Source organism: Mauremys mutica, chromosome 9, assembly GCF_020497125.1.
Source record: "Mauremys mutica isolate MM-2020 ecotype Southern chromosome 9, ASM2049712v1, whole genome shotgun sequence".
NCBI lineage: Eukaryota > Metazoa > Chordata > Testudines > Geoemydidae > Mauremys > Mauremys mutica.
Window position 1 is genome coordinate 59,197,706 of NC_059080.1, and position 14,836 is coordinate 59,212,541.

Consider the following 14,836-nt stretch of genomic DNA (forward strand, 5'->3'; position numbering starts at 1 on the left):
GACCAATTTTTGCCCCAGATCCCTAAGTGGCCTCCTCAAGGATTGAATTCACAACCCTGGGTTTAGCAGGCCAATGCTCAAACCACTGAGCTATCCCTCCCCCTGCACCATGTGGCTGGTATCAGGGAAGATCCCTGCTAGCCAAACGCGAACAGCTCAGCACCAATGCCCCACACCCCAAACACACACACACCCCGCTTGGCTAACTGCAGGGAGGATTTCTTTTCAGCCACAGGCAAACAGCCACCTATGAATGTCCCCTTAATTAAATTCTCATATTTCAACCAGGTTACCATGAACAATAGCACTCTCCTGAGGATAACACAGAGAGATAAAGAACGGATGTTGCTTGAATGCCAGCAAACACTGGGACCATATGCTGCCAGGCTTTGTCATGCAGTGATACCAGATTACTTGCTACTAGCATGGCGTGGTAAAGTGTCCTATCATGGAGGACGGAATAAGGCTGCTCTCCCCAGAAACCTTCTGCAAAGGCTTTTAGAGTACCTCCAGGAGAGCTTCATGGAGATGTCCCTGGAGGATTTCTGCTCCATCCACAGACACGTTAACAGACTTTTCCAGTAGCTGTACTGGCCACAAATGCATCCCAAGTCTTCAGGGCAAATTAATCATTAAAAAATGCTTGCTTTTAAACCAGGGGTCTCAAACTCAAATGACCCCGAGGGCCGCATGAGGACTAGTGCATTGGCCCGAGGGCCGCATCACTGACACGCCCCCTTGCTGCCCCTGGCCCCACCCCCAATCCACTCCTTCCATGAGACCCTGCCCCTGCCCTGTCTCTTCTCCACCTCCTCCCCTAAGCGCGCGGCTCCCCGCTCCTCCCCCCTCCCTCCTGGAAAGTGCTAAGCGCCACCAACAGCTGTTTGGTGGCTTGGCGGCGGGGCACTTAGGCGGCGGGTCCCGGAACAGAAGGGGCCCCCCACCGCCGAAGACCGGGCTGCGCTTCGGTGGCGGCGGGTCCCTCTTTTCCCCACCCCGGCCGGTCCCGCTTCCCACCCCGGCCCCGGCCGGTCCCGCTTCCCTCCCCCACCCCCCGGCCCGGCCCGGCCCCGGCGGGTCTCGCTTCCCTTCCCCCCCCCCCGGCCCGGCCCGGCCCGGCCCCGGCGGGTCTCGCTTCCCTCCCCCACCCCCCGGCCCGGCCCGGCCCGGCCCGGCGGGTCTCGCTTCCCTTCCCCCCCCCACGGCCCGGCCCCGGCCCCGGCGGGTCCCGCTTCCCACCCAGGCCCCGGCCCGGCCCCGGCGGCTCCCGCTTCCCCCCCCCCCTTACCCGAGCGCGTCTCCGGCGAGGCCTGAGCTTCGTCCCGCTCAGAGCCGCGTGGTGAGGGGGCGGGGCTGGGAGCTCCACGCCGAGCGCAGCGCTCAGCCCAGAGCTCCCAGCCCCGCCCCCTCCCCACGCGGCTCGGATAGGGGCGGGGCTCAGGCGCTCGGACGGAGACTCGGCGCTCTATGCGCCGAGGCTCCAGGAGAGGGGCGGAGGCGGGAGCCTCCGCTTTTCTCTTGGGGGCCCCTGCGGAGCCCGGGGCAAATTGCCCCCTTTGCCCCCCCCCTCTGGGCGGCCCTGGGGAGCTCCGCGGGCCGCAGGGAAGAGCTCCGCGGGCCGCATGCGGCCCGCGGGCCGCATGTTTGAGACCCCTGTTTTAAACCATGTTTTATATTTACAAAGGTACACTCACCAGAGTTCCCTTCTATGGCTTCATGGTCCGGGATACTGCCTTGAGAGGGTTGGGAGGGTATTTCAGTCAGGGTGAGAAAAAGATCCTGGCTGTCGGGGAAAACGGTGTGCTGTGTGCTCGCCTCAACCTCGTCCTCCTTCTCCTCCTCCTCTTCCCTGTCTACAAAAATCCTCAGGTATGGCGACTGAGAGTACCCCATCATCGGAGTCCACAGAAGGAGTGGGGTAGTGGTGGTGGTCCCCCCCAGAATTGCATGCAGCTCAGCGTAGAAGCGGCATGTCTGCAGCTCTGTCCCGGAGCGTCCGTTTGATTCTTTGGCTTTCTGGTATGTTTGTCCAGCTCCTTAAGTTTCATGCGGCACTGTGTTGAGTCCCTGTTATGGCCTCTGTCCATCATGGCCTTGGAGATTTTTTCAACTGTTTTGGCATTCCGTCTTTTGGAACGAGTTCTGATAGCATGGATTTGTCTCCCCATACAGCGATCAGATCCAGTACCTCCCATACGGTCCATGCTGGAGCTCTTTTGAGATTCTGGGACTAGACGGTCACCTGTGCTGATGAGCTCTGCATGGTCACCTTTGCTGATCAGCTCTCCATGCTGGGCAAACAGGAAATGAAATTCAAAAGTTTGTGGGCTTTTCCTGTCTAACTGGCCAGTGCATCCAAGTTCAGATTGCTGTCCAGAGCGGTCACAATGGTGCACTGTGGGATAGCTCCCGGAGGCCAATACCGTCGAATTGCGTCCACACTAACCCTAATTCAAACCGGCAATGTCGATTTCAGCGCTACTCCCCTTGTTGGGAGTACAGAAATCGATTTTAAGAGCCCTTTATGTCAACAAAAATGGCTTTGTTGTGTGGACAGGTGCAGGGTTAATTCGATTTAACGTTGCTAAATTCAACCTAAACTCGTAGTGTAGACCAGGCCTAGGACTTGCAATAAATTAGAATGATGTATTCACAGAGCACATTGATAGCAGGTACTAGACAATCAAGATTAATTTTATGTATGGATCCTTAGAATCTAATACCTTCACAACAAATTATACAGCCTTCATTTTCTGAACCGTAAGAATATTTTTAAATTGGCTTCTGGATTATTATTGTCCAGTTGTATGCGCATCAAAAGAGGGAGACTCCAATCATTTTTTTAAAATGACTTCTGAGCCTAGGTGCTAAAAAAATACTTGGCTTACTGCAAAACTTTAGGTCACAAAGTGTTTCCAAAGGTTGAGAATGGCTCAAAGTGAGCAATTAAATCTGAACTGCTTAATTGAATGTTTAGAATTGCTAAAGGGGATGGGGGAGGATTAAATAACATGGAGCTTTTGGCCTGTGGTGCTTGGTTGTACTTCCAGGAAGGCTGGGAGGTTATTGATCTACGTTTGCAGTTTCAAATTGCCAGGGAAGATTGAAGATGTAATTTTACCCTGATCCTGCTGCTCTTTGTACATGGCTGGCCATGTGGCTGTGCCCACAAAGAGCTCCACTAATTTTAATTGGCCTCCACAGGGGTGCTGCCAGTCTGCCTGTGACATTATCTGATTAAAATATGACCATATAGACCATTGTTGCAACCACTGTTATATATTTGCAGCAAATCTTGTGCAAAGGTTGTCAAGTGAGGTGCCTATGAAAATGTTATGATTTGCTGGTTACGATTATTCTATCTTTATGCATGTATCATTTTTGTAGTATTTGAAGTTATAAGTATTGGTTCTATACTTGGATTTCAAATGTTTGCTCCCAGGGTAACACCCACAAGGTAGCTAGCCAGCACATCTTGGAGGGACTATTCAAATTGAGTAGCCCATAGAAAGAACATTTAACTCACAATGGACCATGGGAGATGCCCATCTACAGTTAATGGAATTTCCTGCTGTGACTAGGCAAAATGCATGGACATGTGACTTGCCCATGTGACTCCAAACTCCATCGTGTTGCTGTAATTTTCCACAGTAAGAACAATGGGATTCCCTCCACATGGCAGAAGCTATAAAAGGCCCTGGAAACTCCTCCATTTTGTCTCTATCCTGCTCCAGCCTCTATCCTGAACAAGCCTCTGGACTTATACTAATGGGTCAGCATTCTAACCAATGGACTGAGGACCGTCCAATGATTTGGAAGCAACCAGAGACTTATCAAGCCTTTATTCCATCAGTGCTACAAGCCTGAACCAAGAACTTTGCAATTACTGTATGTATTTGATTCATTTAACCAATTTTAACTCTCACCTTCTTTCTTTCTTTTTATGAACCTTTAGATTTTAGATACTAAAGGACTGGCATCAGTGTACTTTTTGGGTAAGATCTAAGTTATATATTGACCTGCGTGTGTGTGGCTGATCCTTTGGGATCAGAAGAACCTTTTAGTTAATGAGACTGATTGTAAAGAACCACTCACCTTTAAATCCAGTGTTTTCAGTGGTAATACAAGGACTTGAATGCCAGAGGAAACTGCTTTTAGGACTTGTTGTTAGCCAGTGTGGTGAAACAGAAGTTTATTTTTGTTGCTGGTTTGGTATATCCTATGGGGGATTAGCCACCAGTCTTGGGGTGTATCTGCCCTATTTCTCAGCAATTCGTCCTGAATTTGGCATCCTCAGTTGTGACCCACTGAGGCAGGGTTACTCTGCCCACTTGCAAGATGTTGCAGAATCAGGGCCCAAAAGATTCAGTTTGGTTTTGGTAAACTGTTTATGCTAATCAGAACCTTATTGAGAGAGAATTGCACAGCCCTCACACTGGCAAAATCAGGTTCTCTCTTGTGGTTGCCAGTACTACGTTTTTCCTGTCAGACCAACTATACTGCTTTAAACAACCTTTCTTGGTATTGCAGCTTTCCCACTTAGAGCTGGAAGCCAGAAAGTGCAGAGAGATGAGACAATGAAAGATGCTCTGGGACAGGGAGGTAACCAGGCTCTTCCAAATTCCCAAGGCATAGCTCAGGTTTGGTTTAAATGTCAGGTGAAGTTTAATCTTTGACTGAGTGGGAGCATGTTTGTTTTTTACCCATTATTAAATGACTGGCTGGTTCATTCCACAATCACCTATCAAGGTCAAGCTTGATTTAGAAATCCAAGTAACGCATTAGGTAACTGGGCAAACAACTAAATTGTGGTCATTTGTGAGTGCAGTCACCTGATTTATACATGAAACTATGTGAACAAATTAGATACTCAGCTCCATGTGCATTTTGGGCACAGTTGTGCAGTTAGCTTTTACAAATGAAACCATTACTGATGGCTTGAGAATGACTAGACGATACAGCACAAGATAGCAAGAATGTGGCCTTCTCAGCATCAGTCTGCAACAGCAGCTCTATGGTCTACAGTCATTGGCCAACTGCCTCAAAACTCAGTCAGATGTTGAGGCTGTGGCTTCCCATAATCAGAGTTCAAACAAAGGCTAATGTTTCAAGCCAGCAAAGGGCTTAACTGAAAACATGGCAGAGCCTTGGGACCAGTCTTAGTTGCCTGTCACAGCAAGGCAGAGGGCCTGGGGATGCAAAATTGGCTGGAAGCCACTTCACCCCTACAGTCCTCTGGCTGCTGGGCACCAGGCCAGTCCTGAGGAGCAATTTAGAGCCTCTTGCCACAAACAACCACCTTCCTGGCTTTTCACAGATGGGTCAATAGGGAGAAGGCACTCTGAAACTTATATTATCTACATAAATCCAAAACGAGCTAACCCAGGTGCTGGCTGAGATCTGTCTGGAAAACTACTGTATCATGCAGTACCAGATACAATTCCAAGGTGTGTGCTTTCGCAGGCCTCAGGCGTTTAAATTTTTTCATTGAGAAACAGATACGGATGTCAAATTTATCCCTACTGTAACTCCAACATAACTCTATTCAAGCTACTTCTCCATGGAGAAATTTGGCCCGGACTCTGTTTTTCCAACTTGTTATTAGCTACGTATAGCCAGTCATTATTATGAAGAGGTGGCGGTCTTGAAAAATGAGTTTGAGCTGAAAACTGCCATATTTACTCTGACAGCAAGAAAGAATGTTTCTGCAACATTTGAAGAAAATTCATCCAATGGTTTTGCACTACAGGTCATCATTACAAATTACCTTGATTTGACACTTTGGTCCAGATTCTCAGCTGGTGTAAATCAGTGTCGCTCCAATTACTCCAGTGGACTTTGCCAATTCCCCATAGCTGAGTCTCTGGCCCTTTGGCTTTCATCTAATGTTTTTGTCTCCCTCTAGCTCAAATGGCTTATTACCCCAGTCAAACAGTCGATAGTGCCAAATTTCCTTAAACCCCCATCTCAGCTCATGCACTTGAGGAAGACAGCCTGTAATAAAGCAAAGTAACTAACTATTTTTGTTGTGGCTAGTTTTGCAAGATTTATGACGTCCTTATGCCTTAACCTTCTTTGTAAATGATGGGGTACATATGTAACTACACAGTTATGTAGCAAGCTTAACTGGTTTTTGACACACATTTTTGGAACTCAATAGTGAAACTGCTAGTTATGGCATCGTGGGTAAACTGTTCTGAATGAAACAAATACACCATAAACCTTACAATTGGCAGTGGTTTTGAACAGACTATTAAGAATTAAGCTATGAAAATCCTTCAAATGACCACTGGAGAGCGGAATTCTTACTATTTTTTTAAAGATATAACTCTGGATTCCTCCTTTATTTCTTCTGATGTGTCAGGAACAGGGTTGAGGTCCAAACAGATTCTAGGTGCTTTCTTAAAATAATGTCTTTAGTTGTGTGGGCAAAAGTAACTACTCTCCATAAAATTTGATACTCCATATAAATTTCCTCACATTCACTTCATTCACCTGTCCATGGAATCTTACATTCTGATTAAACTGCAATCTTCCCCCTGAAGTGGGACCTTAATGCACTAGGTAGAAGTCCCCTGCTGTGCACACAGTGTAGGACTACTGGAAGCAGCAGGGGTAGTGCGCATGCTGGTGGCAGGAGGTGAGGTGGGGCCATAGCACACGGTGCTGCAGCTCATAGGTAACCTGGGTTAGGCCACCCTAAATTAGAGCAGATGAGGATAACTGCACATTATCCTGGGGCCCATTTCTGTTCCCAGAGCAGCCTGGAATCAGGAAGGTGCAAACTTCACATATCACAAATAGTAAATCACCATAACTGATGTGCAGTGATACTATTCAATACTAAGTGTTATGTACTGTATTCAATTAAACCCATCCCATCCCCTTTCTCACCAAAGGGGCCTGGGGAGAAGCTGCCTCTGCAGCATGATTCCCACTCTGGAACCTACCGAGGTCTCTGAAGGTCTGGTGCCTATGCAAAGAGAGAAGTGGAGAAAGGGTAGGGGTACACATCATACCTGACATCCTTGAACCATGGGGCTTAGACAAAACAGATAATACACACACCAAGTATCATTTCCATTCTCCCATCTTCTCCCTTCTCGCCCCCCAAAACAAACACCAGGGTCCCGGGGGCTACTGCAGCCAGGGGGAACTTGTAGCAAGGCTGCAACAGATGGAATTGGCAGAGCTGCAATAGATAGGATCGGTAGGGCAGCATCATAAGGGCCAGACCCAGTATGGAAGCACAGGGCCTCTGTGCAGATAGCTCCTGCCTCCTACTAGAGATTTAATAGGTTTTGCAGTAGGCCCCTAAGCTCATTCCACATGGAAGTCTGTATAGACAAGAGGCTGGGTGGTAGGCATCATTGATCCAGGTACAACTAACGTAGTTCATGATGGCAGGAAAGGTAGGAAGAATGTTTCTGCAGAGCAAATAATATAGAACCAATCAACTGGGGAAGTCATTTTGATATTCTCTCTGTCAAAGGATAGACTTGGTATGTGACGACGACAGGGATAACTGTCCATATTTAGCTTTTTAATTTTTAAAGAGAGGCCAAATGGACAGGTTGGACAGATCAGGGGAATTGGAACATAGGCACTGGCCCCGACCTAAGCCAATAGGTCAAAGCTGGGAGAGGTCAGTAATGGCCAAAATTTGTTACCTCCTGACCATAGTACAATGCATCTATCAAATGTATTGCTGTCCTTAATCAGGTCTTGCATAGACCAAAGAATCCCATCAAACCTAGAGTTTATTTATCCAGGTCAGGACTGAAATACAGCGATTGTCTACGGGAAGCAGGCAATGTCACTGCTTGTGCTATAAGTTGGCGAGTATTGTATAAATAAAAAGCCCCCCAGCACTTCTGCACAACAGCTCACAATTCAACTCTCCTGCCTGGCAGTCTATTGTATTGTACTGGCAGTAAGTCAGATAATTTCTTACTGTAAATGTCTACCAAGATTGAAAGACTGTTTTTATTTCATCTTTCCAATACGGAATCCAACAAATTAAAAGGAAGATCAGCATCACTGAACACTTAATTTGCAAGAAGGTTAAGAAATTAAGAACACTTAATTTGCAAGTGATGGTTTCCAACATTTTACATATATTTTTCAAACTTTTATTCTGTACAAATTGGATTTTATTGATTGAAATAGACTTGGGATGTTTTGCTGCCAATAAGAACATTTTAATAAATTGTATGGCTGGACAAGGCATTTCTCCATTATAACCAGATCAGTGAGTCTGGAAAGATGTAGTCTTACAGAGTCTACATCTTGCAAGACCAAATATACTTTCTAAGCTGATGGAAAATTAATATGGTCTCTTTATTGGAATGGAAAAGGCATTTCAATTTAACCTTGGGCTATTTCCCTTTCCAAAGAAACTGCATGAAGGCAACAATGAAAAATTGTAATCTCCTTAAAGGATAATAGGAGAGAGTTCAGCTGGAGTTTATAAAGCATCTTAGTTAATGGTTCATTTTAATAATGACAGGTCTATCCACCCACACTGGCAAACCCTGATTTTTCAGAAGCTTATGATTCAAGATTATTTCTCTTACAACAGAGAAATGGAGTGGCATAATGAAAATATTCAAAGCAATCCCCCCTCACCTTTCTAGATCAGTGTGGACAGTTCCCCCATCCTCTCCGTCACTCAGGTCCAGAACCCAGGCACCTTCTTGGACTCAGCAATTTGTCTAAACCTCACATCTATGCTGTGTCTAAAACTTGCTGATTCTTTCTGCATAACTTCTCTAGGATAGGAACTCTCCTATCCATCCTCCCAACTAAAACACTCATCTCAGCTCGCATCATCTCAACCTCTGTGACATCTTCTTCTCCTGCCTTTCTCATATCCATTTAAAATCCTGCTTCAATTTCCTAGCTCATTGCTTTGACCTCTCTCATAGAGAAGCCAGTGGAGGGCCTCATTTTCAATCACATCAAACATAAGCTACTGGTCTTCATTTTAAACACCTTTCATGGTGTGTCTTCACTCTACCTATCATTTCACACGCTACAAAGATGATGACTCTGACCTCCATTCTGCCCCAGTGTCAGCCTTCATCACCCACTTGTTAAATTTGCAAACAAGTACCTTTATGCTTTCTCCCACGCTGCCCCTTATGCTTGTGGGGGAACATCCCTGTAAATATCCTCAATGCTCCATCATTATCCTTCTTTCAATGACCTTCCTAACTTTCCTTTCTCATGATGCCTACAGAAAACTTGACCGTAGCCTATCATGCTGACCAATATCATCTCATTGTTTTCTGGATGGCCTCATATGTTTGTATCCATCCATTGTCTCGTGTCTTATGCTGTAAGCTCTTTGGAACAGGGATTGTCTTTGCTCGGGGTTTGCATAGCACCTTAATGCAATGGTATCCTTGTCCAGGTCTGGGGCTGCTAGGCACCATCGTAATACAAATAATTATTAATAGTAATAACAGCCCACTTGCCATCCTCTGAAAAGGACACTTCACCTGATGCACCTCTGCCAGGGCCGGCTCCAGGCCCCAGCACGCCAAGCGCGTGCTTGGGGCGGCATGCCGCAGGGGGCGCAGGGGGCGGTTGCCGGGAGGGTGGCAGGCGGCTCCGGTGGATCAGGGCTTCAAGTCTTTGGTAGGAGGATCTTCAAGTCTTTGGTAGCTCTGCTCTTTACTCTCACTATTACATAGGCATCGTGAGATGCTTACTAGATTTGTTTTAAGATTTTCAATTGGAAGGCTTGTCCCAGACCATTGGGCTGGATCTAATGTGAAGGACAAAATCTTTGTTTTAACATCTCCAACCTAAGACTTCCTGAAGCCCCAAATCAGAATAATAGATTCCTAGACCAGAAGGGATAATTGTGATTATCTAGTCTGACCTTCTGTATAACACAGGACATAGAATTTCCCCAACATAATTTCTAGAGCAGCTCTTTTAGAAAAACATGTTATCTTAACTTAAAAATTTGCAGTGATTGAGAATCTACTATGACTCTTGGTAAATTGTTCCAATGGTTATTTATCCTCACTATGGAAAATTTCTCCCTTATTTTCAGCCTGAATTTGTCTAGCTTCAACTTCCAGCCATTGGACTATGTTGTACTTTTCTTGAACATCCCATTAGCAAAGATTTGTTCTCATTACAGGTACTTTTAGACTACAATCAAGTTACCCCTTAACCTTCTTTTTAAGCTAAATAGGATCTATAGGCATCTCTCAAACTTTCTTACTGGCCATGGTTCTATTTGATCCTACAATCCCTAACAATTTCCTGTAGCTCTGGGAGAAACTGGGACAATCAACCCAGAAGCTCATTAGAAGGACACCAAATGGAATCTCTGATCATCACATTTCTCATAGCAAAATACAGGTTTCTCAGGAACAAAATGCAGAACTGCTGCTCTCATACTGAGTCAATTTCAGCCAACTACTCCAACAGGAGTATAGATTTTAATTTGGAGCAAAATTTTGAACCAGGAATAAAATTCCTTCTTTTAAAGTTTAGCTCTGGGTTAGTAAGTAAGCAGTGGGGTGGATAAACTTCCTGCCCCTTTGCACTGCCTTCTTTATTTTCCTTGGCCAGTTGGAACCATGGAGATTGTCATGATAGACAGGGTTGTCCCTCTTACCAAAACTATTTAGTAAAGGCCACTCTTTTAGAATAACTTGCAATATCAGATTTATCTGCTTAGCATTATCTTGATCTGCTGTAGTCAGAACATCTTCATCTTTCAAACCTGGAAAGGAGGAGGAATCGTTAGTGTTTGGGCTTCTCCCTTCGAGGGAGGCCAAACACCTATTAACTGACCTATTCTAGATTTTGCTACTTTGTGATGAAATAGTGGGGTATAAAAATAGAAGGGTTATAACCATGTGTGTTACAACTCAGGTCCCTGCAAATCTGTAATACACAGCAATCCCAACTGGGGAAATTCAGGCTTCAGAGGCCGCAGGACTTTCTGATCTCTGCTTACTCAGTACGGCAGCGGCATCTGCAACAGTCAGTAGGGGATGTGAAATCTCCACAGTATTATGTGATTACCATGATCTGGAAACAGAACCACCATTAAACATTGAAGTCCCTCCACTGTAAACAAGTACAACTTCAAGTTAAAACGTTCTTGTACATGAAGTCCTATAAGTGGGAAATGATTTGGTTTCATTCTCTGCTGATAAACAAACAGATTATTTTAGATGTAAAAACAACAGCCAATTCTACTTATTGGGGAGAATAAAGGCACATTCTTTCCCTCCTGTTTTATACACTCCCACACGTTTGTACTAACTGTGCGCAGGCCAGTTTGTGCCATAAGCACATGTACCTATTCTTGCTTTTAGGTACAACTGTTAACTTCCATCCTTCACCTATCCTCTCCTTCCTTGTAGAAATAGTCTGACCTCAAAGGACTTAGGTCCTAGATAAGAAATAACAGGAAAACAAAGCCTCTCCCACATTCACTGGATCTCTTCTGAAGAGATGTCCACACATTAATTCTTTAATATAGGACTACAGGGGTCTGGTTCACCACTGCGTTACTTAGTCATCACTGGAGTTACAGCAGTGTACTGGAGTAGCACACTGGTGAGCCAGGACCCAGGACTTTACTGCTTGCTTTCCTGATTAATTAAACTCAAGTTTAAAAAAGAATCCTAAAATGTGGCAAGTAAACATCTCAGTTTTTCCTCGAGTTTCTTCTTTATTCAAAATCATTCACTGAATAGCTGAGTGAGTCTTAGTCCAGTAGCCGTTTTTGAGCAGTTCATTACAAGCATTCAAAATTCCAACAGTGTTGATTAGACATATGGGATACATGGCACCCATGAGTCTTGATCTCACTTACATTGGTTTTATACCAATTTCATTGACTTCAATGGAGTTATTCTGGATTTACACCAGTGGTCAATATGAATTGGGGGCCCAATCTGTTGCCTAGTGATGCCAATCAGAATCTTTCCATTAACTTCAATGAGCGATGGATCAGGCCCCTAATGAGCACAACTTTCAGAATCAGGCTCCACAGGATACCATTACAAACTCCACATTTGCTTTGGCCAATAGAGTTAAATATTCTTGCCAGTACATCTTTTTAGGAATGTATTTGCAATTCTTTTGTTCTTATTTTTTGCAAATAGTTAAAACAAATTTATTTCTCTCTTCCATTTCCATCAAACCTATTGGTACATTGAGAAACGAGCATGCAGTCAAAAGCATCAGTTGGTTTTTTTTAATGGTCTCTGCTCAAGGCTCATGGGAACTAGATTCTTCACTAGTTGCTCAGTTCACCAATGCTGTGGACAGTGTAACAGTTCTATTGTGTTTAGTAAGCCAAGAAGAAGGAAAAATCATTATTGTTAGTTTATAAACAAGACTTAATCACCTATCATCAATTGTAAAAAAGGAGTAAATATGTTGTAATTTATTCTAATAGGTTTGCACAAAAAAGCAATTAAACTAATGCAGTTTGACTTGTGTTCCATTAATAATGTACCCAATCATTACTACATTGTTTGAAAAGACTATATGCAGAATATTGTCTTATGGACTAATTTTTTTCTTGCAATTAGTTGCATACATTTGCTGACAGGCTAATTTATATTCAATTGCTTTAAAAGCAGAATCATTTTGAATTTAATTGCATTTGGTTGTAATCCATCTGCTGACAAATTTGTGTGTTTTGCTATTTATTTGCTAATGCTTTCCTCCACTACAGCATGATCAGTCATACGAGTTGAAATATGTTTTTGACAATATAAATACCACAGGGTAATTAAAGGCCAGATGTATGGCTGGTGGGAACAACTACTCACTGCAATTCTATCTCCCCAGTTGAACTTTTTATTGTTGCTCTACAGAGATTGAATAAAAATATGATTAAAATGCAATTCTATGGCTTCTTCTTTGTTCTCAACAGCTGCATTAGGTTAAGGTCATAAGTGTATCAAATTATATGGAAGGAGCAGCAAATTAGTTCTTTGATGCACTTTGCCTTTTACCTTTTGCTGTTTGCTTAGGTTCTGGTTAGCTTCACAGTGCCAGGTTCAGGAGCAATTCTACATTCAAGTAGCTGGAAGTACTGTAACAGGCAACCTGAGCAGTCTGGGCCCACACTTTCTCAAAACTCCTCTCCTGCTGGATTCAATATTTTGGAAAACCAGGCGAATTTTCTAAAGGGAAATAAAAAAAAATTTGTGGGTTAAATCTGGGGCAAAGGAAGAACTTGTACAGCAAGAATGGCAGGCCAAATGAAATGAATCCCATTAAGGGACACTGTCACTGTTCAGAGGTCAACACACATCTGGATGGCAGGTATACTGGTGTGACACTGGAAAGTTTGGCTTGATCACCAGTTTTAGTCTGGTTGCTTGCTGTCCTAGGTGGCAGTGGCTGAATGAGCTATGGATGCAGCCTCTGGGTGGAGAGTACATAGCATCATTCAGTGGCAACTTCTCTGCCTCACTAACAACCGGTGCTCCAAAAATAAGTCCTCTCCAGTACTCCTTGCCCAGATGGCTCAGGCCATAATGCAAAGCTGAAGAGAGTGTTTAAATTGGGGAGTTGGGGAAAGATCTGACAGACTCCAAGCCTCTCCACCCTCCATTAGGGAGAAAGCAGCAAGGCTCAGGAAAATGCGTACTAACCAGAGAGATGTGTGTTGAACCTACTTGTGCTAAAGAGACACATTTCTTCTTTAAACAAACCAGTCCAAGACAATCACATTTGGATACAGTGCAGTGGTTGCTAGTGCAACAATGGAGCCATCAGTTATAAGCCAGTATACTGCACAGGCGGCTGCCGGAGCTATGGTTCCCAGCACCAATCTACACGTGCATAGTTGAAAGAGTGGGGAATACAAGGAATGTGAAGGAGCTCTATACATGGGGCAACAGCCCTTTGGTGTGGTCAGAGTAACTGATAAACAAGGCTTTGTTTAGGAGCAAGGTTGTGCCCTTACTCCAGTACAGGCTTACAGCCTGCACAACTGCCAGTATGAGGTGGGAGCTCAGCTAAGCATTTCAGTTACTATTGCTAGCTATGTTTGGTAAAGTGCATTTGGGAATGGGAGCCTGGTATGGCCCTAGAGGAAGGACTGCATTCACCATGTCTTGCTTTACTAGGTTCCTTTTGGTCATTTAACTCTCTGTATCATTATGGTTTAACCATACTGAGCTATATAGTGAGAAAGATGGATAAGGGAAATTATGACCTCCTGAGGTCCCTTCCAACCCTGAGATTCTATGATTACGATTGACTCCTGTTTCCTTAGGGTGCTTGGAGAAGCTCCATGAAGCAGCAGCTAGATGACACCAGGCTGCCAAAATGGGTCTGGTTTGTGGATAAAATTTACAACAGGCACAACCTTCTCCTCCATACATAGAATTGTTTTTACAGCTGTGAAATTGACCTAGAAGCCACGCTCACTGGTCACGAAGGAGAAGTTCTGTGTGTAAAGATGAATGGCTACGAAACCTTACAGACTGTGGTTATATTGACTTGTACTTGAGTTAAGCGGAGTAAATGCTGTAGCTATTGAATGACTGCACTTCTTAGTGGTAGAAAATGTGGACTGTAGTATATAGCAATGGGCCTAGCATCAGCTACTGCTACACCACACTAAATGGGTAATTCAGCTGACATATCCCAGTTGTTACTGTTTATATTTCTTACTGGATTCAGTCCAGCCCAGTTCACTGTAAACACATAGAATGTTTACGACTGCTGGTGTTTTATATAAAATGTGATGCTTGTGCCACTCAAGTATTGGGTCAGAGTATTTTATTTGCATTTGGTTAAAACCAGGCTAATCCTAGCTGGCAATTGCCAGTGG

At 44.4% G+C, this 14,836-nt stretch overlaps 1 long non-coding RNA gene across 1 annotated transcript in view; it reads right to left on the reverse strand.

The window, feature by feature from the left end:
- Positions 1 to 12,909: 12,909 nt before the first annotated feature.
- The window catches only part of LOC123377038, a 64,767-nt gene continuing 62,840 nt past the window's right edge, over positions 12,910 to 14,836 (reverse strand). The window contains exon 3 of the long non-coding RNA XR_006582046.1: positions 12,910 to 13,175. This is a non-coding gene — a long non-coding RNA (uncharacterized LOC123377038). The remainder of the gene's footprint in view (positions 13,176 to 14,836) is intronic.